Here is a 26041-nt window from a genome sequence, read left to right as displayed (position 1 = left end):
ATTTTACATAATAAAAGACAGACTCATCCCGTTTGTAGAAAAGGGACCATTTTCCCATATTTTACAGCACAGGGAGCAGAGAATCTAATCCCACAGCTTTCACTGAATGATGTGCCAAATCCTCATTCACACAAGCAAATTACCTTTAAAGATTACTCATAGGTGAATGGCTGTAGGATCATGCATACCTGAAAGGCACTTGTTGGCCTAATTTGCTCTTGCACTGTCTTTAGTCAGTTCTGGTGTTACTACTAAAGCTGCAGTCAGTAAAATCAAGTCCATGCTTTTTTTGTCTCCACAACTGTGAGAGGACAAGTCATGAACATTATGCTCTCAATAAAGCAGAATCTTCTCAATGAGTAGTAGGCCAGTGGCAATACAGCTGCATTTTGAAACCAAGAGTAGAGCAGCTATATAGATTTTGACAGAAAATTAAACTATAGTAGACATTCTATTTCCTTGCCCCCTCAATTACTTCTGTTAATGATATATTCAGATCAATAAAACTATGTTAACTAAAAGAGAAAAAGATATTGTATCAGCTATGTTTGGAACCTACTCCTAAATCTTTCAAATTGCTCTCTGTAAATGAAGAAACTATTTTCCCAGCTCTCGTGGGAGTAAAATTTTCTTTTTCAGATGTAAAAGTAACTTGCATCTGTGGAAGAAATGAATAGTGTCAATGGGTGCTGCTTTTTTCCTGTGACATTTTGCTCCACCTATATGCATGTAAATACTGCTATGACAGGCATTCTTGCTTTAACCACATTTACCTTGTCAGCAATCCTCCCTTTTCCTGCATATCTATCAGTCACTTGTGGCATGTCTTTACTCTTTATTGCCTGACAATACCTGGCCCATGATAACTACCAATTTTCATGTTCAAAATAATTACATCTCTGTTGCCATCCACTGCTTTGTTGCTTTCATGTTGTATTTCTAAGCTTATCATAAAAACAAAAAGCTGCTCATCAGTCTGAGAAGTCATCAAAAAACACCTAGAACAACACACATGTTTATCAGAAGAACAGCAAAGAGACATCCCACTGCACTAACACCACCACAGCGGAGACTAATGTCAATGCAATGCATATGATATTCATCTAACCTCTCATTTGAGTTACACTCAGATTTACTACTCACATTGCTCCTACAGAAGTATTTCTCAGATCCCTAAATAACAAGTAGTACTGACTTTCTGAGTGGTCCCTTCAGTGCAGGTTTGGGAGCTGTGTGAACAGCAGCAGTTCCAAGGGTGGATTTCAGAAATCATGGGGCTGACTATATTTTGTCTGATGTTCAGAGTATTATTTTGTGTTTCCATTTCTATAAGATTTTTTCAATATGTCTGGCCATTTGTGTTGTTTGCTTAGTAATCTTCAAGTGTGAAGCTCAGGTGTGAATTTATTTATGTGACTTGCCAGTGGCAGGGGGGTGAGATGGCCCAAAAGGAGGTGAAAGGTTTAGGGTGTTGTTTCTGCCCTATGACTGCCAATTGTTTCAAGGCAGGAAATGTGGCCATGGAGTCACAAGGCAGCACTGTCCTTTCCTTCAGGCCAGGCTGGAGCTGAGTTTATTGCTGCTAAGAAGAAAGGTACATGCTGCTGTGATCTCAACTCAGCACTGGAAGGGTTTCTTCAAGAAATGTTACAGCCCTGGAGAGCACACTGATTGTGAAAGTTCTCACACACTTTCACTGCAGTTTCTATCCCATAGCCACCATGTTTCCTCATGCTGTGCTCTTACACTGATCTGCATTCAGTGACAGGGTCTGCAGTTTGTGCAGAAATTTTGCAAATTTACTGGCAAACCACCAGATAAAGTTCAAAAGAGGCAGATAATATTCATCAGCACATCAATTCTGCAAAGCAATGGTTTTATTGATTCTGGGTCATGGAAATTAGCTGTCTGCTTCTCTTCTGACACTTAGCAGTACAAAGTTACTGCTTTCAGACCCAAGTTTCTCTGAAGTTACCAGTTTTTATTATATCATCACCAATTTTCTTGACTGACCCAGTCTTCTGAGCACTGACTCAGAGCAACCTGACCTGACCTGACCTGCCTTTCCTTTCTAAAAGAATTTGTTATTTTTACAAATCTAAGACTTTGGTTTCCAATTTTGTTATCTCAGTGAGAAATTAGCTGTATGTTCTTCTATGCTTCCAAGCAGAGTAAAATTCTCTCCACTAAGATTCAGTGCTGAAATATTGCAATGACATGACCCTGTCCACACACTGTAAAAGCTTTTTCCCTGGCCCTTGTAAGAAAGGAATAGAAAGGAGATGCTAGACTATCTTCTCATCTGATTCCTTTTCCCATCAGGGTTACCAAAACTGCAGGTAGGAAAAAGTAGGGAATGGAGGGGCAAGGCAGAGCTCTGCTTATCCTTGTTCTGCTTTGCTGCTCCAGAGGGAGGCTTTCTGAGGAAGTCTGAGAAGATCAAAAAGAAGTCAAGTTCTTAAAATTTTACAGTTTCAGCTATGTTGCCAGAATAGTCTACTTTTTGTAACAGTATTAGAATGATGCAGGTCACTTCCTTAGTGTCACTACATAGGATTCATCCTCTTAATTAATGCAAATTACTTATCTATAAGCTTCGGTGAAAAAGTCTTCTGATGAAAGTGCTTCAGTTAGCTGCATTGTCAGTGGAGAGATGTAAGAGTCTTTGAGGACCTCAGAGAAAGGCCTTACTCTGATGCCTTCATTTATGTGGAGCTGATTCTCCTTGGCCAATTCCTTTGTTCCTCTCCTGCTCTACTGCGTCAGCCTCAGCACCAGCCTCAGAGCCACCCTTTGCATTTTGCTCAGGTGAGTTCAGACTCAGCTCCTTTTGGTGTACCCTCTGTGACAGTGGCCATGTTCTTCAAATATTGCTCCTTGGATTCTGTTTCTCCCATTTCTTCCTGGGCTTGTGCTGCCAAATTAACACCAGCTGAATCTTGGGGGCAGGATCAAGGGGTACAGGAGGGAATCACTCCTGTGACAGGGAATGGAATTTCCTGGGAGATTAACTTTACAGCTGAGTCCATGGAATGAGGTGTGCAGCCTGGACTGGACCCATCCCTTTCCCCTTGCTGTGCTGAGGAACAGCAGCTGTGCAGGTGGAAGTGAGGGCACACATCTCCTGAGGCAGTGCAGAGAATGGGAGGGCCATCCCTGCACGCTGCATCCCAGCACGGGGCTGCTGCTCTGCACTGGGCACGGGTTTGTTCTGGATTAGTGTGATTTGGGACTGGACTTTTCTCCTCACCTGGAATAGTGTCTTCCTGGGTCAGATCAGTCACAGCAAATTTTGTTATGTAAAGCTTACAATGTGTGCATTGGGCAATATTAATTGAAATATTTTTTGAGCTCCAGAGAGAAAATAATAATTCTATAAACTAAAACTAAACAAAATAAAATCTAAAAATTAAAGTTAAAATTAAAATTAATGTTTTGTGTCCTCCTAGTGATCCATTTGAAAATCTGGTTGCTGTCTCTTATAGATGAAATAACTGCAGATTTCAAACAGGAAGAAATTACCTGAGCAGGTCTTTTCTCTGTGTTGCAATACACAAGCCCATTTCACATCTCCAGTTTAAGACAAGTTCTGTCATGACAGAGAAAAAAGTTCAGACAAATATCTGCACTGAGGTCAGTACAGGATTAAGCCTCCATCAGCAGTGCCAGTCTGTATGAATTTTAGGGTAAAACTTACCCAAAGTCTAGAGGTGAGGAAGAGTTATTCCATGTTTGGGTACTATGCTTATCTCCTGACAGCAAATGTCTTTGCATATCAATAGTCGTTTCTGCACAGGTCTGAGGTTTGGGGTTATAACCAATAATTAAAACAAAAAACATCATAATTGCAAGTCAGTAGCAAACCCACAAAAAAAATTTTATTGCTGCTGTATAGATTACATTAGTCTTACTTTACACAACTTAAACCAGCTGTTTCCAAAGCCCTGAGCACTGGCTAGAATAAAGTCTCAACATGGTAATTCCTCGTCTTTTTTATAACATACAATTGAAGTTATTTGGAAATTATGGTTTTGTATGCATGAGTTAGTGATAACTTTTTATTTAAAAGCAATTACAGAGTTTCTGAATTATATATACTGGCACCTGCTTAGTAGGGTTTTTTTGACAAAGAAAACCCCATTCCTCTGCTTGTATTCAAGAATGTGTAACGAACAATGGATGTTACCAGAAGAAAATAGAAAAATAGCAAACTATTATAAAACAAAGATGTGACAGTTATGCTGGAAAAACAGGATAACAATCAGAAAACTGTTCTAGCACACTGGCTGCAATGTTGGTGCAAACTGGAGTAAGTCCCTTGGGCTTTGTAGATTATGATTAATTACTTCAGGTGACAAACCCAACACATTAAATTTCCTTCTCATTCTCTCCCACAATCTATGTAAGACAGTAAAAGGAAGAAAGAAATAAAAAACCATTGTCTTGAGAGATGAAAATTAACTCCCTTAGTCTGGTTAGTATAAACACAGATTTTGTCCCTTTCACCCAGTAGCCAAGGAGCTGGACAACAGAAAATTGGAATAGCATGTTTTCCTAGTTGTACACCTGAAATGTTATAAGGCGAGAAAATACTCTAAGAATATTGATTTTAACACTGTGAAAGGAACAGAAGAAACTTGTCTCTGGAGGGCAAGAATAAACTAAACTTTTGTAGGCATAAGACAAAAAATAGTAGTCAACAGCACATGAGTAGAGTAGATTTATCTATCTGGCCTAGCACAGGTGTAGTAAACACACATGCTTGGGACTTGCCATCCTGAGGAAATTTCAGAGTAAAAAAGCCCACACAAGTTGGTACTCCTCCTCTGTGATACCTGGTTTGACAAATGTTTAACATAACATTTCTCTCAACTATTCCATTTTGGCAAGAAAGCAGGACATAGACAGTGTTGTTTTTCTCAAAGGAACAAGCAGCTGTATTTGTAAAAGATTAGATATTCAAGCACATGTAATTGAAACACAAGTGGCAGCTTTGTCCCATGTTCCAGGTTTAATGCTGATAAATGGTGCATATTCAGAAATGAAGCAAAGGATGAAGCTCTGAACAAGTTCAAAGGGCCTTTCACTGTGAGCACAGGACAATCTCAGTTTGGAGTAATTTTTTTTTGGTTGTGAGTCAGGTAGGTGTGGGTAGACAAAGTTAAATCATATAAGTCACCTATGTAAAAAGTGCAGGCAAAGTATCTGGTCTACTTGTTCACAAGTGTTCAACAACAACGGGATCATACTCTTGATGGAACTCAAAGGGTTGCCAGCTGATGGGGATTTCCTGGCCCCCACGAAAACCAAGGGATCCCAAACCCAGAGGACCACCCACTGATTGAATTTGAACCAAAACAGCCTGTGAATCATCAGAACAATGTCCACTGGAGGAACAGTAGCAGTAGCAAGAGCATTTCTGTCCCTGAGAAATCAACATCTGTGAATAATCTGGGTTTAAAATGTCATTGCTCATCATATCCTTTCCCAAGCAAGGGATAAGAGGAATACAGAAAAAGGTGAAGACCAAGTCAAGAACCACAGAATGAAACTCTACATACAGATCCCTCGGAAGGAGACAGTGTTAAAAAAGGTTTAAATTTGTGAATCTGTTGGATTAAGGCCCGAGTATGTATTCCATGCTAGGTGGAGGAGATCTGCTTTGTCTGGCTCTGCAAAACTTTGTGAGCCAAAATAGCAAAGACTGGTCTGGTTCTGGGTCTGTAGCTCAGCCAAATATTTGTTGGTTTCACTGTTAAATTTCCTTGAAGTTCCTTTGCGAAGGCCCTTAATTAATTTAAATGTATGTGAAGTACTTCCAAAGTCATTCTGCAGGTTGGGCAGATGTAAGATTAGAGCAGTTTTGGAGCATTTTCCAGGGCATTTAGAGAATGTCAAGCCTTACTGGAGTCCCAACAATTGAAGTGTCACTGACAGACATGCAGTGTGCAATATCACCATGAACAGCCCTCAGGACATGAAAACAAAGTCAATTTACCCTTGACAGGAAATTCAGCAGCCTTTTTTTTTTAAATTGTTTCCTCTCCATTCCTAGGAGCAAACAGGAATAGGATGAAAGGATGTAGTTGACCATTAATAATTAATTTCTATGATTTAAAAGAGGTGGGATTTTTTTCCCCCTTGCTAAAAATTTATCATTTTATTTTGAACAGTGTCTGCTTGATATCTGTGGTTTCAGAGAAGGCTGTTCAAGTTGGGAGTCATTGTTTTTCTGGCTGTACCATGTATCTTCATAAAGCCAGCAATGTAGCTGCAATTCAAGGATCATTTTTCTTCCTCTTTTTGAAATATCTAGTTAGAAAGGAAATCACTCAGGCAGGAGTGCGACAAAAAAAATTAATTATAGCAGAGAACTTATAATGTAATGGTAAGAATTGAGCTTGCCCTGTTGGATATAGATATGATTGGGAAGAAGAATGATCAGGAGGCCCACAGTGTTTCTCTGGGATCAGAGGTGGTGCCATCAAAGAAAGATCTCATCTGCACAGAGATTGCCCATGAGCTTCATCACTGGCTTTTCTGTGAAGACCCCAAACCTCACTTAGTGAAATGATCTCATTATATTGGACACTGCTAATGCTTGTAAGGGGGATTAGCACAAAGGCTTAGCTGGATTGTAGCAAACCACACGGATTGGATCCATAAGGATGAGAAAAAGGCACTGTGAAAAAACATTATATTCCTGGGTACTTTACTCTGCAAATGCCAACAGAGGGTGACATCAATCCCTAGCTCTTAACAAGCTGTGTCTATGATGGGAGAGGGAAGGGGCAGGAAAATAGGACAGCGATGAGGATGTGGCATACTGAGAATGTGAGTAAACTTGAGCTCTGCTCTAAATTATATCATGTTTAATATAAGATCAATAAAATATTCTGTAGAAGAAAAAGAAGTCATAAATATTTTTATAGAACCTGAAAGCTGAGCAGAGAAACTGATAAAATGAGTAGCAGAAATATACTCCTACCAGACAGAAATGCATCGATAGGATACAAAAAAAACTCAATAGCTGGATTTCCCTGTGTTTCTTCTAGGTATTTATTGGTTTATATTCTATAATGCCTTTTTTCTCAAAGTTAAACTTCACTTTAGAATGAGATAATGTGCTTTTCACAGATCTGGACATTTGGGACTGCAGAGTAAAAAGAGTACCACTGAAATGTTAGCGGAATGTGTATAAACAGTTGCACACTGTGAAAGGAGATTAGGCAGTCTTTATCCACACCAATGAAATATCAAAACATCTCATTCTGGTCTGCAGTACAGGTGTGACTGCCAAAGAATCTGAATTATTCTGTCCCCCAGTCTCTTCTGTCATGCTCTTTTTGGCATTTTGCACAAAAGTAGATGGATTAGGGTCCACAGTTGTGAAGAGCTCTGCTGATATTACAGAAAAAAAACCCCTGTATTTATTGAAATACAATTCCTTAAACAATTTTATTGGTAGGTAGACCCTCATGGAAAACAGGTGCCCACCAAAGCTGCTCTATCACTCCTCTCTTCAGCTGCAGAAGGGAGAGAAAATACAGTGAAAATCTTGTGGATTGAGACAAGAACAGGGAGATAGCACTCACCAGTTACTGTCATGGGCAAAACAGTCTCAGCTTGGGCAAATTAATTAAACTTGTTACCAATGAAATCAGTGTAGGGTAGTGAGAAGTAAAACCAATTCTTAAAATATTTGTCTCTCACCCCTCCCTTCTTCTTGAACTAAATTCACTCTCATATTTCTCTAGCTGCCTCTCTCTCCCATGGGAGAGGGTCCTCCATAAACTTTGCCAATGTAGGGGTTTCCCATGGGCTGCCTTTCTTCTTCCATCATGAGTCCCTTGCACAGGGTGCAGGCCTCCAGAAACTGCTCCAGTGCAGGTCCCCCATGGGGTGACATGGGGTGACACATCCTGCCAGCAAGACTGCTCCAGTGTGGTCTCCTCTCTCCAGGTCCTGCCAGAATCCTGCTTCAGTGTGGGTTTCCCACAGGGTCACAGCTTCCTTCAGGCATCCCCCTGCTCTGTTAGGGGGCCCTCCATGCACTGCAAATGGATCTCTGCTCCATCATGGACTTTCAAGGGCAGCAGGGGCACTGCTGCTTCACCAGCATCTGCACCACAGGCTGCAGGGGAATCACTGGTCCAGCTCCTGGGGCGCCTCCTCCCCTTCTTCCTCACTGACCTTGGTGTCTGCAGGGCTGGTGCTCTCACGTGTTCTCACTCTTGTCTCTGCCTGCAGCTGCTGTTGTGCTGTAACTTTCCCTCTTACATTTGTTGTCACTGTTGATGCTGGGCTCGACCTTGGCCAGCTGTGGGTCTGTCTTGGAGCTGGCTGCCACTGGCTCCACTGGACAGGGAGAAGTGTCAAACAACCTCACAGATGCCACCACTCCCAGTACCAAAACTTGACCAAGCAAACTCCATAAAAATACGTGCCCCTTCTAATCTCAGAGTGTTGTAGTGTGTTCTGCTAGTTTATTTAGTTGCTCCCTTATTTTCTGTAATTGTTCCCCCATTTTCTGTATGGTTCTGCCCTCACCAGTTTTTCCCGCCATTGTATTGTCTATCATTTGGTTACCTTGGTTACTCCTGCCTCAGTTTATGTCAATCCTCTCTGTTATATAATTTCCCCTCCCCTGTGTTTCCTTATATGTGAATTTGTTCTCCTCCCTGGGCCCAGTCAATCACTCCCCTCTCCTCCTAGTTTGCCAGAATCTTCTGTGCTTAGGGAGACTTGATTGGCTGTGGCTCCGGGGCCCCTCCTTTACATTGTTTCTATTGGGTTTTCTCTCATGCCCGTTATCCTAAGTCCACTCCCTCACCTTCCCCTATTGGTTCCTTGTAAACCCCTCCCATAAATTCCTCCCCCCTTTATAATCCTACTGCACCCCGTTGTTCAAGGCCGCTCTTTGGCAGATACGTTAGATTCAACATCTGGGTGGCTGTCACTCCCTGGTTGACAATAAATCTGACAAGTCCCCAGTGAGTGTCCGGACTCTTTGCTCTCGTCGGCCAGCAGTGATTCCGTCTGCTGTGAGCACAGCCCAAAGCCTTCTGATGCTGAGGGGTGCTCACACATTTGCAGCTGGGTGTTGGCCGCCCTTCTGCCAGCCAGACACCTGACTTTAAGGCCACACCCCGCTGCATCAGAGGGCATGTACCAGATAGATCATCCTGCATGTACCAGACATCATCCTCTGCTGTTGAGATCATAATTTTATTTTCCTGATAGCAATTTAGTTGCTTGAATTAGCTCATTTCTGCCAAAGGTAGACCATGGTGTTCAAATGGGGGAGGAAAGTGGATCATTACAGATAATTTATTTTATCTGTATGAAGATAAAATTATAGTGGGAGGTGAGTGAATGTTAACTGCCTTCTAGCTTCACCAAGGAAGACTACTATTGACTAATATTGATTAAGTGGGATGAAATCCTTTTTTAATTTTTCTCTGAAGAGGAAAGCAAATTGATTCATTCATTAAATAACACATGGAGAAGAGGCCTGCTCCCAAACCATAAACTGCTTGGACATTGACACTTCCCACTTCTTTCTGTGTTTGTCTCCTTTTGGTGGAACTACTTTCCCAAAGAGAAGCACTAATAGGGAGAATTTTAGAAACCCTCCCATGATATTTATAAAACAAGCAGGCTATGTTGGGCTCTTTGTCACAATCAGCTGTTCAGTGCCCTAATTAGACTTTGTAAACCCATTCTCCTGGTGCAAGAAAAGTCACAGGGTTATTTGCACTGTGGTCCCAGGAAAGACAATCAGCTAAGACACTGACACACTAATTAGCAACTGCTCATTCAGGCTTATTGGTTTGAGAGGAAGAGTCGTTAAAGTCAATTTAAACAAACTTTAAGACCACATTGTTTTGGGGTTTTTTGTTTCTAGGTAGTCAGCCCTTGTAATCCTCTGAGGTCTTCATCTCTATTACATTAAATTTCAGTCTTCTGAAACTGGTCCCTTAACTCTGAGCAAATCTGAGTGTGTGCCCTTGGTGCCTTACTGATGATTGTGGTGTGGGAGCCCAGAAGAAGCAGATTGGGCTGAATGAGTTCAAAATAATACTTGCCCAGCTTCCTAGTTTATCTGAGGATGTTCCAGCTCAAAACTACCTCATATGTAGCAACCTGTATCTACAGCAACCTGTAGATATAATTTCTGAGAGAAGACTCTTTTGCCCTTTCAAAATGATGTTTCTGATGCAACCACATTAATATTGTCAAGATTAACCCCAAATTACTCTGCCTGCATCCCAGAATGTGATGCTTTTATTCTAGTATTTTTTTCCAGGAAGTATTTCAGGATGGGCTGAACATTTCAAAATATTGTGATTTATTTTGGAATAAAGTGTTTGCTGAGAAGACAATGCCATGCAATTTCTGTGCATTAACAATCCTATTTATTTTTAATTTAAGGAGATATTGCCTTAGGAGATAACCTTTCCAAGTCATCCCTTATATTTTAAGTTAACTTTGAGGTTATTCCTTGACAGTTCAGCATGAAGAAGTACCTGTTTCTGCAGCTGAAAATAATGTGTGAACAGTTATATTAGAAAACTGTTAACAGAAGGCTGTGGGACACACTTTGGGCTGAAAGTGTAAGGACATCTTTGGTGGGTAAAGCGCAGGAATGCTCAGGGAAGTGAATACACTGAAAATTCATATTCCACTCCAGACTGTCACTAAGACCTTACTAATTCCAGGAGAACTGAGCTTGCATGGCTGTACAACCTGGATTTGAGGTAAGGCCTTCTGGATGCTGCCACTTCTGTGTGCTTTGTTCAAAGTACTTTGTACAGGAGTTTGTTCACTCCTGCATGAAGATGGATTAAAAAACCCCACAGAACAACATACCTTTTGCTTGTCAATTAAGTTAAGATGTTGATAAACATATAGCTTTTTTTTCCCTATCAAATCCATCAGTTCTGGGCCTGTCACTATAAGAAAGACATTGAGGGGCTGGAGCAAGTCCAGAGAAGGGCCTCAGAGCTGGGGAAAGGTCTGGAGCACAAGTTCTGTGAGGGGCAGCTGAGAGACCTGAGGTTGTTTAGCCTGGACAAAAGGAGGCTCAGGAGGGACCTTTTATCTCTCTGCAATTGCCTGAAAGGAAGTGAAAGACAGGTGGGGGTCAGTCTCTTCCCCCAGGTAACAAGTGGTAAGAGGAAATGGCCCTAGGATGTGCCAGGAAAGGTTCAGATTGGAAATTGTGATAGCATTCTTCACTGCAAGGGTTGTTAAATGTTAGAATAGGCTGCCCAGGGGAGTGGTGGAGTCACCATCCCTGGTGGTATTTAAAAGGCATGTAGATTTAGCATTTAGGGATGTGGGGGTTGGCAAGGGTTAATGGCTGGGCTCTGTGATCGATTGTATGATTCTGAGTACCAGAGACTTGCAAGAATATGGAATTGTAGGAAGCATACTGAGACATTATAGTGTCTTTCCATATTTGCTTTTGTCTGTCTCATGGTAATATCCACAGACCTCTTACTGTTACAGAGATTCTTAGAAAAGGGTATGATTCTCAGTAGGGATAATGGAAGTGATGGTGACAGAACAAATTACAAAGGTTAAAGAAAACCCTGCACAGGAAGACTGTGTTACTGAATTAGGCATATTATCTATTATCATTAAAATAACTATATTTTATCCAATCATAATGTGGCCAAAACCAGGCTAACTTGAAAGTAAAGTATGATGACACACAAAAAATGTGATTTTATGATGTCTTCTCTGTGACCTGAGTGAGTTTTGCTAACTCCAGATGATTCCTAATGGATGCAGAAATAACCCTAAAAGAAGTAAAAACTGAGTCTTTTTCTCACTGCATTCCCTCACAGCCACATTGTGCCTGTGTTTCTATAAGTGATCAGTGAGTTTTACTATCCACCAAGAGACAGTTGTTTTTGTTTTTTTTTTTTTGTTTTGGAGAGTGAACGTTCAATGTATGCCTGAGACCAGCAGAAAAAGAGAGAAGGACAAAGAATGGCACCCAAAATTCCCTTTTGTTTCTCAAAACATGGGTCTGAATGAACATAGTTTGCAGTTTAGCCTGCACCCAAGTGGTTTGGCTTAGGGATTTCTCCCACCAAGATGCATGCAAGATCATAATTAATTCCTTTTAAATTCTTCTCAAAACACATTTCCTCAAGAAAAATGGATGGATTACCCTTCAGGACCTCCAGCATCTGTTTTGCTTTAAATATTGATTTTAAACTTTCTTTTCAATCCTTCTTCCTACCACACCAAAGGAGCTTTTTTCTGCTCACCTCTTGTATGCATCCTCAGAGTTCTGAGACATGCTGTGTCTCCCATCAAACCTGCTGGGCAATAACCAGCACAAAGCAGGCCTCAGACCCTGGTGGGATTCAGAGCACCACAAAACTCAGTTACTGCTGTGACTGGCTGCTAGACCGTTCTCTGAAGGCTGGGAGTTAGATTTTGCATTGGAAGTGCACAGGCTCTGTCTGCCTGGCTGTCCATCTCCATGCTTGTGAGTTGGCATTTGTCTGCTGAGTGGGTTGGCCTCAGAATTGATAACTCACTTCAGTGATTTCTTAGAATCTTTACATTTAAATGCCTTTCTTTTTTTTTTTTTTTTTTTTTTTTTTTTTTTTTGTAAGTCCTATCCCTTTCCCTGCTGGAGCCAACCATCAGAATTGCCCTTGGCATTCTCTTTCCTCTGCTCCACAGGTGTGGGAATGTGGGCAAAGCCAGGCAGGGGCAAACCTGATAATAGAGATGGGCACCCAAGAAATGTAGGTGGAATTAAGGCAGCTGCCCCTGAACCTCTGCTGATCTTCACCTTCACTTCTCAGGCCTGTACCTCCTGGGATGTATCAAACACGTGGGTCTCCTCTTATTTTCACATTCACCATTCTATCAGTTTCTGTGCAAACTGTGGTTATGGCTGCTACTTTCCCCCTAAACATAACAGGAAAATTAGAAGCCTCCACCTCTTCCATCTTGTATATCCCCCTGGGTCAGAATGTTTGCCCAGCAGTGACAAAATCAGGCCAGTTGTCTTCTCCACCTGAGACCATCCATACTTGAATATTATTTCTGTCATTCTGTAGTTAGATCTGCCATTGGTGAGAAGGGCAAACGACTTCCAGGCCCTGCTTGGAAACCCTCTTCTGTGTTTTTTGCACTGAAACCTGATGACCTGTACTATCATAAACTAATTCTGGCTACTGAGTGAAGTTATCACAAATTAATTGGTCAAACTGAGCCAACCAACCTCCAGATTGGACAGTAGCATTACTCTGTTCTCTGCATCCTGGATATCTTGAAGGACTATGGCATGGGTGGAATCATGTCTCTCCTCCTTCCCCAGCTGTTTTCTTTTTGGGAATATTATAATTTCTCTGCCTCTTTCACTATCCCTGCATTTTATCAGCAATAATTTCTGGGATTTGATGTGTTTTTTCCTGGTTTTGTATGTTTGATTTTTTATTTGGGTATTATGTTGTTTATCCTCACTTGAAAAGTTTTCTTCTTTTCAGTAGACCAGAGTAAGAACTTTCAGACATTCTTATTGAAAGGGAAATGGAGTGAAAAAAAGTGAAGAGTTTTTCTCACACATCTTCAATAATGAAATATCAGCAAGGAACTCTGGATGCAAAAAACATTAAATAAAAAGATCAGTTTCAAAGGCACAAAACATGGCTTATTGAAGGCTTTACCTAAGTACTTAACCATAAAAAGAAATAATCTTCTTTGCTCTGAAAGATCATAGCCTTCCTCTGTAAAAGTGGGGCCTGGCCCAAGGTGTGTTGCTGTGACAAACAATAAAGGTGGAAATGAGTGATTATTTTTAACAGCCTCTCCCAATACAATCTGAATCTACCTCTGGCTTTCTATTTTCATTTCATGAGAGAAATACTTCAATGCTATGTCTGTGAGTGAAAGGCTTATGTTTCAGAAAGTACATCTAGTCACTGCTGCCAGCAGAAATAATAAAGGTGACAGGCTTTCCCATATGAAGACACACTTCTGTCATGTTTTTATAATCATTGCTTTATTTAAAATGGAAAAATCCTCCTCCTCCCACTCAGCAAGTCTGCAGGACCAGATGCTTGTATTAAAAGCTGCATTACTCATTTAGGTTTTTTTCCTCATTTCTTCTAACATGAAACCTACAGGACTGTGAATTTAGAAAAACAAGATGCTGTAGTAAATTAAAGAAAAGCCCTTTTATACTTCTCATTAAAAAACACATTGGACCCCTGCATTTGGCAGTCCATTCTGAGCCCAGGAAGAGGGGGACTCCTGCATGGGGCCACACAGCCATGGGGAAGCAGCTTCTTAGGCTGAAGCTGGGATAGAGATTCAGTTTGAGATGAACCCCTAATGTCACTGTGCCTAATTTTCCATGCTGGTTTTCCTGTCCTGGTACACATGGGAGACGTTCCTCTAGGCAGAAGTACAGCAATCCTGCCCTTGCCCTGCATGCCCTTTCCTGATCATCAGAGGCAACCTCTGCTCTGTTTCCTCTCCTGCTTCTCCTAGAGCAGACTCAAACCCAGCTGTATTGGTGGAGGCATTGCCATGGCTTCAGGGAGTCTGCCTCTGCACAGCTGGATGAGAATCCCTGCCATGAATTTTACTACTGTTGTTGTTATGAAATACAGGCTATTTGGTTTATTTTTCTGGCAGAGCTCTGCTGAAGTGGCAAAGGTCTGCCATTCAGTCCTAATTTATGTGGTCAACACATGCCCTTGCTGTATGACCTAGTACTTTTTTGTTTTTCTGTCATTATTTCTTTATTTTCTTGTTAGGCCCAGGGTAGAGGTGTAATCAAATATTCTCTTGTGATGGAAGCTGTTCCTGCTGGAAGGTGAACTTCTTTCTTAGGAGAAGAAGGAGGGTTTTGCTGATCATTGAAAAATTGGCTGGGAGGGGGATTTTTAATGAGAGCTAGGTACTTCCCACTGCCATTCCATGAAGTTTTATGTGTGTCTGTGTATGAGAGAGGCTGAGACTAGCTCCCTTCTCTGTGCAGGTGCAACTGAGAGCAGCAGCAGGTCAGCTCAGATTTTACCTTGTCTGAAATAGGCTCTGCCACAGCATTAACAAGGTGGAACGAGTTTTGACCTCTCTCATGTCTCCTTCAGCATCACCCACTGCTCACAGACTGCAGAGAAGCCAAGAAAAAAGCCAGAGTTGTTGAGAGGCAGGTATGGAAGAGCAGAGCTTTCCTGCAAATTTCTGTTCCTACCCACCCTTGGACTAAAATAATTCACAGGGAGATGCATGATTTTGTACATTGACCTATCCTATCCATGAAGTATTTTCCAGAAATCAGTTCTGATTTTAAAATACAAAGAACTTCTTGTATTAAGTGCTAAAGAAATACTTTATTACTGCTGACATACAGGTAATTGAAGCCATTTGGAATGTAGAACATGTATTTAATAAAAGCACCACTGGTTACAAGAAATGTCTCCTGTTCCCCACAAACCCTCCCCCATACTTGAGATGGCAACGTGGTGGTTTCAAAAGCATGTCTCTGTCTTTTCCTATCATGAGAATACCTGAAACCAGAAGTTTTTCCTCGCAATGAACAAGTCAGAGTGGTTCTTGGCTGCCTTCATTTCCTACTAATACATAAATAGGCCCAAGTCCAGAAGGTTTATCTGCACTTAGAATCCTGTGTCTTCATCAGTTCCACTGTGTTTTAAAGCTATCAACATTTCTACTTTGTTTTGTGCAAAATGGCCTAAGATTTTACTCAGCTGGCACTTGCTGGGGTACACCTCTATTTCTGATATTTAGACTGCTCTGTGATATCACCTTCAAAGCAAATAGGAAAAAAAGGTTACTTCCTTGACCAGGAGATACAAGCAGTATGAAATAAATAGGAGAAGTTAACCAGGTTTTGATTTGCTAATCTATAAGGACAGAAAATCCCAGTGTCTATATGTCTATCTGCCTATCTATCCAGTCATCTCACTCACATAGTTCTCACACATTTGGATTTTACTTTGTAAAACCAAGCCCAGATCAGTGTTACAAAATTAAATATTAGGAAATAAATATAAGGAACTTAAATGAAGGGAATGCTTCACAGTTTGAACTGGGAAAAAAGGCAGATGAAAAACTATAAGGTTAAGTGCAAAAAAGGTATCTAAAATAATTTCAAAGGGGATGTTTTAAAATTGCCATGACAGAAGCCTTTCAACTGTGTGCTGAAGAAACAGCAAAGTTACTAATGATGCTCCTGATACTTCTGCTCCTGCAGTCTAGAGTTCTGCCTTCAACTTCAAAGGGAATAATGCTCACACCTTCTGTTGGCAATATAAAGTTCTCTTCACGCTCAGTCTACAAAACAACAGGTAGCTATGCTCTTTCATGTGTACCAGAAGATATGCAGAGGAATACTTCCCACTGAGATGAACTCAGCTGAAAGTCCTGTGCCCAGGCCATGGAAGGCTCTTTTCTGGATGTCAGTGCAGCTGCTGTTACAAAGCAGCTCATTAGAGCACGCTGGTGTGCTCCCAGCAAGGCAGCTCCTTAGCTGGTGTGAGGGGCTGAATCCCCCTGGCATCACTGGAGATTCAACCATTTATCCCAGCACAGGAGTTGAGCTAACAAATTAATTCCTCTCCAAGGTGGGTCCAGTGTCGCCATCATATTTTCTGAAAAATCTCTTTGCCCAGGGTTTCTTCCCTGGGAAGCTGAGAAGCCTCAGAGAAAAAGGAAACAATAATTATCTGATTTGCTTCTCCTGTGTTTTGTCGCTTTGGAATGTGGTTGGAGATGGTTTATCCAACATGTGAATTGTTTTGAAATAATGACCAATCACGGTCAGGCTGTGTTGGGAGTCTGGAAGGAGTCACAAGTTTCTATTATTATCTTTTAGCCTTTTGTCTCTATCCTTTCTGTATTCCTTAGTATAGCTTACTATAGTATTCTTTTATATAATATAGTATCATAAAATAATAAATTAGTCTTCTAAGAACATGGAGTCAGATTCATCATTCCTCCCTTTGACAGGGGTCTCAGACAATACCACAGGTCTAGGGTGTCTGGTCGAATCAAATCTGCACCAACCTTAAGCTCCCTCATCATAGCAATCATGGAGGTGAAAATATTAATTTATTGCCCAGATATTTGGTACATAGAGTCTGAGGGCTGGGAAACAGCAAGAGTGGCAGTGTAATGTAGGTATCAACATCAGGCCTGAACTCAAAGCTGGCTCAGGGATGCTGAGTCTGTGCCTGCCTTCAACTGCTTGGTGACCCCCGGGTTTGGTGGCCTCTGTGAGATCACTTGGCCACCAGGTAATGGTGCTGCATGCCTATTTTGTACTTGAAAGACCATATTTATGCAATCAATGCAGATGAAGTAAGGAGTGAAATTTGTGAAAAACTTTTTTTGCCAAATTTCTGTTATTCCACAAGCAAAATTACTGTAAAATTACAGTATTTTTGGAAAATTGTCTCCCACTCAAAAAACCTCTGAATATTTTTTCTTTGCAGTTCTGTGAGAGATGTTTTCATGGAAACTTTCAAAGCAGATAGTCATGTTTTCTGGCTGTATTTTTATTCCACTTTGGCAATTATTGATCACATGGTCTAGCCTACAATTCTCTGATTCTCTTGCATTAAGGACAGGAGGTGGAAACCATGCTGACTTTGTTTTCCATGAGAGTATTTTATATTGTGAATCTTTCTGCTGGATAAATAGGTGGTAATTAACTCATCCATCTTTAATAGTTTAAGCAAAAATGGGACATGACTGCTGTGATTCACAATTAACTGTAAATTTCCTTTCCATTATCAAGCACACCATGCTAGGTGAGGATTTGATGTGTCAAATTTATAACATATACCTTCCTTTGGTCTAGAGGTACCTGCATTTTCCCATCTACGTGTATGTGTTCTGCCTATTCCAATATTTTTAGCACCCACCTTGCCCTGATCTGGCAAAGCTGCCTCCCCCTGAGAGTGCTTTCCGTACCCTCTTTCTTCTTTGTCTGCCAGGTTCCTTGCACTGAGTACCACGAGTAACTTTTCACTGAGTACCAAGGGTAACTTATCACTGAGCATGAGTGAGCACCTCTCATGACACGCAGAGGAGTAATTGCAGCACCAGGATTTGTTGCAGTGCCAAGAGAGGAGAGAAAATCTTCATTTTCAGACAGTTATAGATATCAAAGGATGCACAGACAGGTGCAGAGGAAGCAGATGTAACATCAGATGCCTACCTTTCTGTGAAAATGTCCCAGAAATGCCAAAAACTGTAGGGTGTAGGCACACATTGCAAAGAAACCCTTGGTTACATATGACTATGAATAACAAACTGCTTGGGACTATGGTTCCTGTTGAGTTCAGAGGCTGGAAAGTGCAGCTTCTTTGCTATATTGCTGCTAGAGAAGATCTTTCAGGTCTCCAGCAGGGGTTCCATGCAAAGCAAGAGGCATTTCAGCTTGATCTTGTGTGACAACATGGCTGTGGCAGCTGAGAGATGTAGGTATGAACTGCTTCCCTGGGATGCTCCAGTCTTTCACATCTCTGCTAGAAACAGTGATCCACTGTATGTTTGTTTATGGCTCTAAACATATTGAACACAAACCACTGTGCACACATACTAAAACACACAGGAATGAACCTGGGCCCCTTGGCACATTATTGATGCATGCTGACAGTGGGAAGTTTGGAGACCTTTTTTTCTTCAGATATAATAAAGGTTGAATACAACCTCCATCAGCTGGGAATGAAAAAGGTCTACAACGGCAGAACTAATAGCCCAGGACACTCATGTGGGAGATAGGAAGCCTATATCCAAACTTGTGGTCAGGCAGAATAGGGGTCCTACATATTCACTGATGGTTTAGACAATCAGGTTACCGCTGAGCATCTCCTGTTTCCAAAGAGAAATTTTCCTGTTCCTTATGGTAATGCCAAGACACACCCACACCCACATAAGAATGCAACATGCACATACGCACAGATCTGATGGCATTGAAGATGACATAAAATGTGGAAGAAAATCACTCAGCATCCTTCATTTGAACAGTAACATCAGATTTCATAAAAAGCAGGCTGTTGACTATGCAGAATGGAGGCTATAGGATCTTCCTTGGCCTAAATCCATGCCAGCAAGGAAGAGTTTGCTCACAGTCATAGAACAATGAATACACTGGATGATGAAACTAAAGGTGGTACTTCTTCTTTTCATGCTCTTGGTCTTCAGAATCCAAATGCATGGTTTACATACTAAAAAAATCCTTTCACATCCAACTGATGTGACTAATTTCCTATCATACTTAATATTTTATTGTACACTAGATTTTCTTGGAATAGATGTATATTTAATCCCTTCTTTTGCAGAGATTGAATTTTTACTTTCCTCCCTTTTCATCCTTGCAAGAATGTCATTGACTGTTTCTGACTTCTCTCCATCCCACTTCATAGATAAAAGGACCAATTTTTGGAGATAGTGTGCTGCCTAGGAAATATTTTTTTGTGTCAATAAATTACTTGTTTCTTCTCAAAGAACATTTCTATATCTCTCACTGACCTCTTGCTCCTGGTATGCTTGAAACATTTATTGGTTTTTTCACCATTCCCCCACTCTGTGATCTCTAGGATTTTCCACTTGATTTCTCATGTGCTTTCTTCATTTTATTCTTACCATCTTTGTAGTCTGTGGCCAGACATTTCTGTTGTTGTGGCCAGCAGATGAGGTCACCAGCTACATGTCTGTGTTTGGCAGAATTGATATCTGTGTCTCTATTTTTGCTATAGTAATATCAGTCAGAAACCAGAGCTCCCAAGCATTGTCATAACTTCATCTCCAGTCCTTGCCCTGAACAGGGGAGGGGCTGAATAGGCAAAGGGTGGCACCTTATGCACAATATTTAACTTTGCTTTGCTTTTCTTTACTGGAGTGACAGCCTAAGCATGAAGGATAGTCAGATAAATATTTATCAGCTTGATTCTTATCTGAAACAAAACATATGCTTATGTATTCATTAACAGGAGCACAGTAATATAAATAGCATGATGGCACACACATACTAGACATCCAGCTCAGGAAGTGCTTGATTTCATGTATTTATGGGAAAATACTATTGGGTTTTGGCAAATATGGCATATCTTAAATCCTAACCGTACTTTTATGTAAAGCTGCAAAACTAGAAACTGTGTTAGCCACTCTGAAGGACAGTCAGACAAATATTCACACAAGGAGGAAGCTTCAGGAAGAAGAAAATGCATGTAACTACATCAGATATTTGAAATGAGAAGTCTGACATTCTCTCACTTGGCCTACAGTAAAGAGAATCTAATAGTAATTTTGCAGAAGTGCCTCAAATCACAAACTATTTTTGTTGCTAATAGTTTCAGTAGTATTATATTTGTTGTAAGCAATTCATTAGCACTGCCTTTTCCTTTCTGATCATAAACTTTCTGACAATGAAGTAGCTGAATGTTACTCTTGCAAAAGGAAAAAAATAAGAGAATTGATCAAAGATTATCAAAGTGTTAAAGCTAAAGAGATACAAAAAAGCTCTGGTTTAATACCAGGAAATGACATACATTTTGCTTGTTTTAGTGTTCCTCTCTGGAATGCTTCGACATTGCTTTGGCATAACAGCCAAACATTGCCAAAGCCAACAAGACTGGCAAGAACAATGTCCATGTTTAGGGGACTTTGTGGAAAATACAGGAAGGTTTGAAAAAACCCTGATAAAACCCAGAGGCCAGCACCCACTCCTTAGTTTTGCTGCCAGGATCCTGGGAGACTCCATTCATTCCAGTGATATTTTTCAAGTCCAGAGGAGACAACAAAGCCAAGTTCACCCTCTAAGAGACTCAGCCCTGTGTGTGCTGCTGCTGTTGTCTGGCAGAACACTTTCACCAGCAGGTTTTTCACAATGAAAAAATCCCACTGTGTTTCCTATTCCCTACACTGCAGTCTTAGTTAGAGAACAGCAGGATTACACAGCCACCCACTTACCCTGCTCCTCTGCGTCCTGGGAAGTCAAGGTGCCCTGTACCATTTGAAAGGTAACTGGAACCTGACCTGAGGGAAAATGGTAAAAAATTGAGTTTAACCACTATGTGAAATCAGGCAAAAATTATAAAAAATACTACTTGTCTGCCTATAATTTTAACGAAATACAAAATACTGCAATATTTTCACATACTGGAAAATTATTTTCATTTTTTACAGGTGTTTTTGCTTCAAAAGGGTAAAATACTGTTATTCATGAATTGTGATATAGAAAAAATGTTCTGGGGGATTTTGATTGAGTGATATGCTTGAAAACAGAGGTATGATGAATAATGTTTATAAACAATAGTGTGCTAGGATAAAAAATTGCATAAAGAAAACAATAGGTGTTAAACTCTGAGAGGTCACATGAAGGGTCATAGCTCTTTACAGCTGAGAGAGTTTAGGATTTAGAGAGATAGGGTACGGATAATAATTTAAAAACACTGCTTATCCTATAAGCATCTCAAAAAACCCCAAAAGAGCAGCCTGACTAGCTTAATCTCGCCTTTTTTTTTCTATAAAATCTGAACAAGTTTGTCACTAAAAGTAGTGAGCATTTCTCTGTGGTTTTCTGGTGTATGTTCAACTGAAGGTTTAAAGACCTGTAGCAAGAAGTTATCTGTTCTATATTATAGCAAGGGGGAATAAGAGAAAGAAATTTAGCTTGTACAAGAGAAAGGGGAATGGATAACTATATCCTGTTTTTCTAAGGAAACAAAACTTATCCTGCTATGCTGCCTGTGCTCTTTTGTGTCTGTGAGCTGGGCATATAACTTTAGAATGTGTTGATTACTTTTAACTTAATGGCAGAGAGGTAGAATTATCAAATATATTGAATTCCAACTATTGCTAGAGACAGAGCATTTGAACTTCCAGTGAGTTATCCCACCATTAATAGACACCAGGAATACAAATCTGTCAGGGAGAGTATGGATGAAAGTTAGAGGCAACCACTCAGTGCAAGCAAGTTCTTTTGCTCCCAGTATTTCTGTAGTGTGACAATTCTTTTCTTAACTTGAAGCAAAAGGATGGCTCAGTCTCAGAATGAAATCCAAAATAGACACAAGCTCACTGGTTAGTGAGCAAACCACCAAGAAGATTGGAGGCTTATAATTTCCTCTAGTACTAGTTGGGTTGGTCTTTTAGGACAATCCATTGTGCTTCCAGGAAATTCTTGGGATGATGATGAGGAAATAGAGAAAGTGAATAGGTCTGCAACCAGGCTGAAAGAGGAAGGTGAAAAACAGGATCATGGAAATAGTGGAAATAGCATGAAAGTGTGACATATAGCTATTTCACAGAGACACACCTGAAGGGACTAAAACAAAGATGATCATACCTAAAGGAGCACCTGTCTGCAGAATAAAATGGATGGCAGTGAAATTTAGGAACTTCACTCACTCTGCCACACTATATTAAAAAGTTTTTATGCCTACTCTATGTTTTCTTATGAAGAAATTACTAAAATTGATCCTGAAATGCAGCAGCAAAGATCTTTAAAATTGACCAGTTTTAAATGTGAAATAGCACATCATTTGGGGTTGTTCTAGCAGTTCTCAGATAGGGACCTTCCTGGGCAAAGTTCCTTTCCTCCTCCACACTGATGAGAATTATGTTCTGACAGGTTCTGAATTCAGAGGAGCAAGGGGAGGAGTACCTGACAAGACAACTTCCACCATCCAAATGGAGCAGCATGGAAGGAAAATTAGGTGGTGCCCATTAGAAGAGGAGAAATAGCTCTAGTGCTGGCAGAAAAAGACCTCCCAACTACAGCTCAGTTGATAGGTGCCACTCCTCAGTGGCAGATCACTGAATTTTCAAAGTTTGTCCCAGGCAGACGATAAGAAGAAGACATCCAGCACAGAGGCTGGTGTACCTGGGTACACATAGGAGTTCCAGACAGCAGTACTTCTCTGAAGGATAAGGATACATTTTCTATGACAATTGTAGGACAAGCGAATGACAACAGAGCTGAACTATAAATCTTATCAAAGTTACTATCAAAAAGTGGACAAGATTGATTCATTTTTGTAAATCAAAGTTGAACTTCACTGCTTTCTTACCCTCAAGAGCTCATTTGTTGCTATGGAGAGCTTCTACACAAATATGACATTGTATGTACAGGTAAGCATCTATCTGACAAAAAATCTGGGAAAACACAAACAGAGATTTCACAGGAGGTCAGAAAGAATTGCTAATTTAGGTGAATAATGACAGGTATAAATATGTAGTGCAGCTTTAAAAAAATAAAGGGCATGATTTATTAAAATGTGACTGCTGCAGATAATAGATTTGGTTTGCAAGGTAAGGCTGCCATTCATATAACTTTGTATCATTTATCACAACTGCAATAAAACAATGTACAACACAAATAGCGTTTTAAAAAAGAAATGCATCAGCTTAGCTAAAGTATTAATTACTATTTTATGCCTAGCACCAGAACAATCTGATTATCCATTTTTCAAGACTCAAAGACATGTTTTTAATAAATCATCAAAAAAGCTCACTCTTAGTTTAGAGAAATAACCCTCTAAGCAGGGAATTATCCAGTGTGTTTCTTCATTTTCCATTACCACAGTGCTCTTTCTGATTTCTATCATGATTAATGTGAGCCAAGATTATTGTTAGCATGAAGTGTTTTCAGCTCTTCCTGGAAGGCAAGCGTGTGGAATATTGTATTTCCATCACCTTATTGTAAAAACTGCAGATAATTCAGGTCTGGAACCTCAACAGAACAATTACGTTTGCAAGCAAAGAATTGCATAAGGTTTTACAAATAAATTGAGTAATAACTGCATGCGAGCTCTTTGTGGAATGTTAATCATTTTCATAGTCATTAATATGATAGATCGATGAAGGGTAAAGGTTTCCTACATAACTTACATTAGTTACTTATGAGTGAGGAACAGTTTAATTTAAAAAGTCTCAGAATATCTCTTTATAACTAGTAGAATGTAGCAATCCCCTCAATTTTCTGATCATCTGCAGATAGCACATACAGAAATGCAGAGACAAGACTGCATGGAGAGCATATAGATCAGATGTAATCTCTCCACTCAAAATCAAATCATCAAATCATCATTTCTTGCCCTTTAATTTGTTTCCAGAAACAATCTGAACAACTCTGCAAAGAATATATTCCTCCAACTGTCAGTCTGCTTGGTAATATTGTAACCAAAATATTGCCTAAACTGGAACTGTGTGAGACTGACATTTTTTCATGGTGGGTGTATTCTGCCTATTTTCAAATACTCCTTTGCATATTCTCTGTTTTGTCTTGGAGTTTGAATTCAGTAAATATGATTTCCTGAGCATGGCCTAAGGTCATTATGAGTTTTGGTGAGATGGTCCTGTGTTTTCTATGCATTTGCTGAGACAAGGAGCTTCTGCTGAATCACAGCTTCCCCATTTACATTGCCAAGCAGCCTTTTGCAGACACACACTATCAGGGTCTCACCTACTTCATCTGGAGAAACAAGTTATGACCAAGGATAGTGGTGGCAATGGGTGACTGTAAGAATAACTGTTCTTGTTGGGAAAAAAATATTTTTAGCCTGGTGTTTCAATAGTGGCCAGGAGTGGATGCCTAGAAAGAACATAGGCGTATAAGCTGATTCTTCTCCAAGCACCAGGACCCTGAGGTGATGACATTTGCAGAGAACACAAAGTATTTTTAATTAGTCAAGACTGGAAACAGATTTGAAGAATTTTAGAAGGGCCTTGGGAAGGGGGGAGATGAAGGAATGACAAATGACACATTGCTGTTCTCAAATGTCAGGTAAGGGGCACTGGAGGTGACCGCTTGACACCTGAGCCACTGGGACTGGCTGCTGGGTTGTACACTTGGTATAATTACATGAATGAGAGACGTGGACATCAATTTGGAAAATCTAGTAAATCTCAAAAGGTTTCTCCTATCAAAAAGGAATGGCAAATGGCAGGATGTTAATAAATGGGATAACAAAGCCAAGAATGTAGGGAAGTTTATTTCATTTAAGTGAATAATATGAATCAGATCTAGTGAATAAGAATTAATAAAATCATTTGACTTATATCTAAATCTATCCATTTCTCATACTTGTTTGTTTCAAGTATTTTTCATAGCAGTAACATAAAATTGGACCGTATTCTTTAATGAAATCTACTAAAGTCACAATGGTTCCAATGGCAGCCCAATAGTAGAGGAGATGGTAGTAATCAGGAAAAATGTAATGAAGTTCTATAGCACTTTAAAATAGTTCAGCTACTGTGTATTTTCAAAACTGAAAGAAAAAAGTGATTAATGAAATTAGTTTGAAATGAAGTGGGATTTTTTTCAATACACCTGTCAAAATAATGTATTAGTCTGAGTAGTGCCAAATATTACTATAAAATAAATATAATAAAGTGACAAAAATTAATAAAAGCGACAAAATTAATATAAAATAAATATATAAAGTGGCAATGAATGGCCTGACTTGTTCTCTACTCCATGGCAGCTTTCTCCAAAACTGATTTATACTTGGAGTGTATCTTGCCCCACAAGAGCAGCTGCAGTGATATGCCAAAAGTTATTTTCAATGAACTCAGGTAATTTCCTAATAAATACTCATATTTGTGGTAATGACAATATAACTGCTAATTATTTATTTATTTGAAGTTTTACTTTTTTATGTTCCTTCTTTCTAGGACTGGGGAGAAGCAGAGAAGACATTTTGAGCTACAGTATGGAAACAGTAGGCAAAATATATAACATACTTAAATCTTGGAACCAGACATAATGAGGATTGCATATTCAGGCTGCTCTGCACTCTAGATCTTTGTCAGATCTGTCTTACACAGCTGCTTAACTTTTGCCAATCCAATACATATCAGTGCTGGAAAATGTTTATTTATGTAGTGCTGAAAGCACTTCCAATTACTTGAGCAGTGTTATCCATCATTGTGACTGCTTGCTTGAAACTTCTGACATTTACATGAGTATCTTTGGGGGAGGGACTTTGTCGTTGTTTTTAGAAATATTTTCTCTGTCTCTAGCACC

General features: G+C 40.0%; 1 protein-coding gene across 3 annotated transcripts in view; it reads right to left on the bottom strand.

Moving 5' to 3' along the window:
* The window catches only part of ST6GAL2 (ST6 beta-galactoside alpha-2,6-sialyltransferase 2), a 174412-nt gene that overhangs the window by 90788 nt on the left and 57583 nt on the right, over positions 1-26041 (bottom strand). The window contains exon 2 of one of the 3 annotated variants that reach the window (XM_058019327.1): positions 20983-21048. The exons of the other annotated variants lie outside the window; for them this stretch is intronic. The gene's annotated coding sequence lies outside the window, so the exon portion shown is untranslated. The remainder of the gene's footprint in view (positions 1-20982; positions 21049-26041) is intronic. 3 annotated transcript variants of the gene reach the window in all.

This window comes from Melospiza georgiana, chromosome 2, assembly GCF_028018845.1.
Source record: "Melospiza georgiana isolate bMelGeo1 chromosome 2, bMelGeo1.pri, whole genome shotgun sequence".
Classification (NCBI taxonomy): Eukaryota; Metazoa; Chordata; class Aves; order Passeriformes; family Passerellidae; genus Melospiza; species Melospiza georgiana.
The sequence above is the reverse complement of the archived record's forward strand: the minus strand, read 5'-3'. Positions and strand labels throughout refer to the sequence as shown.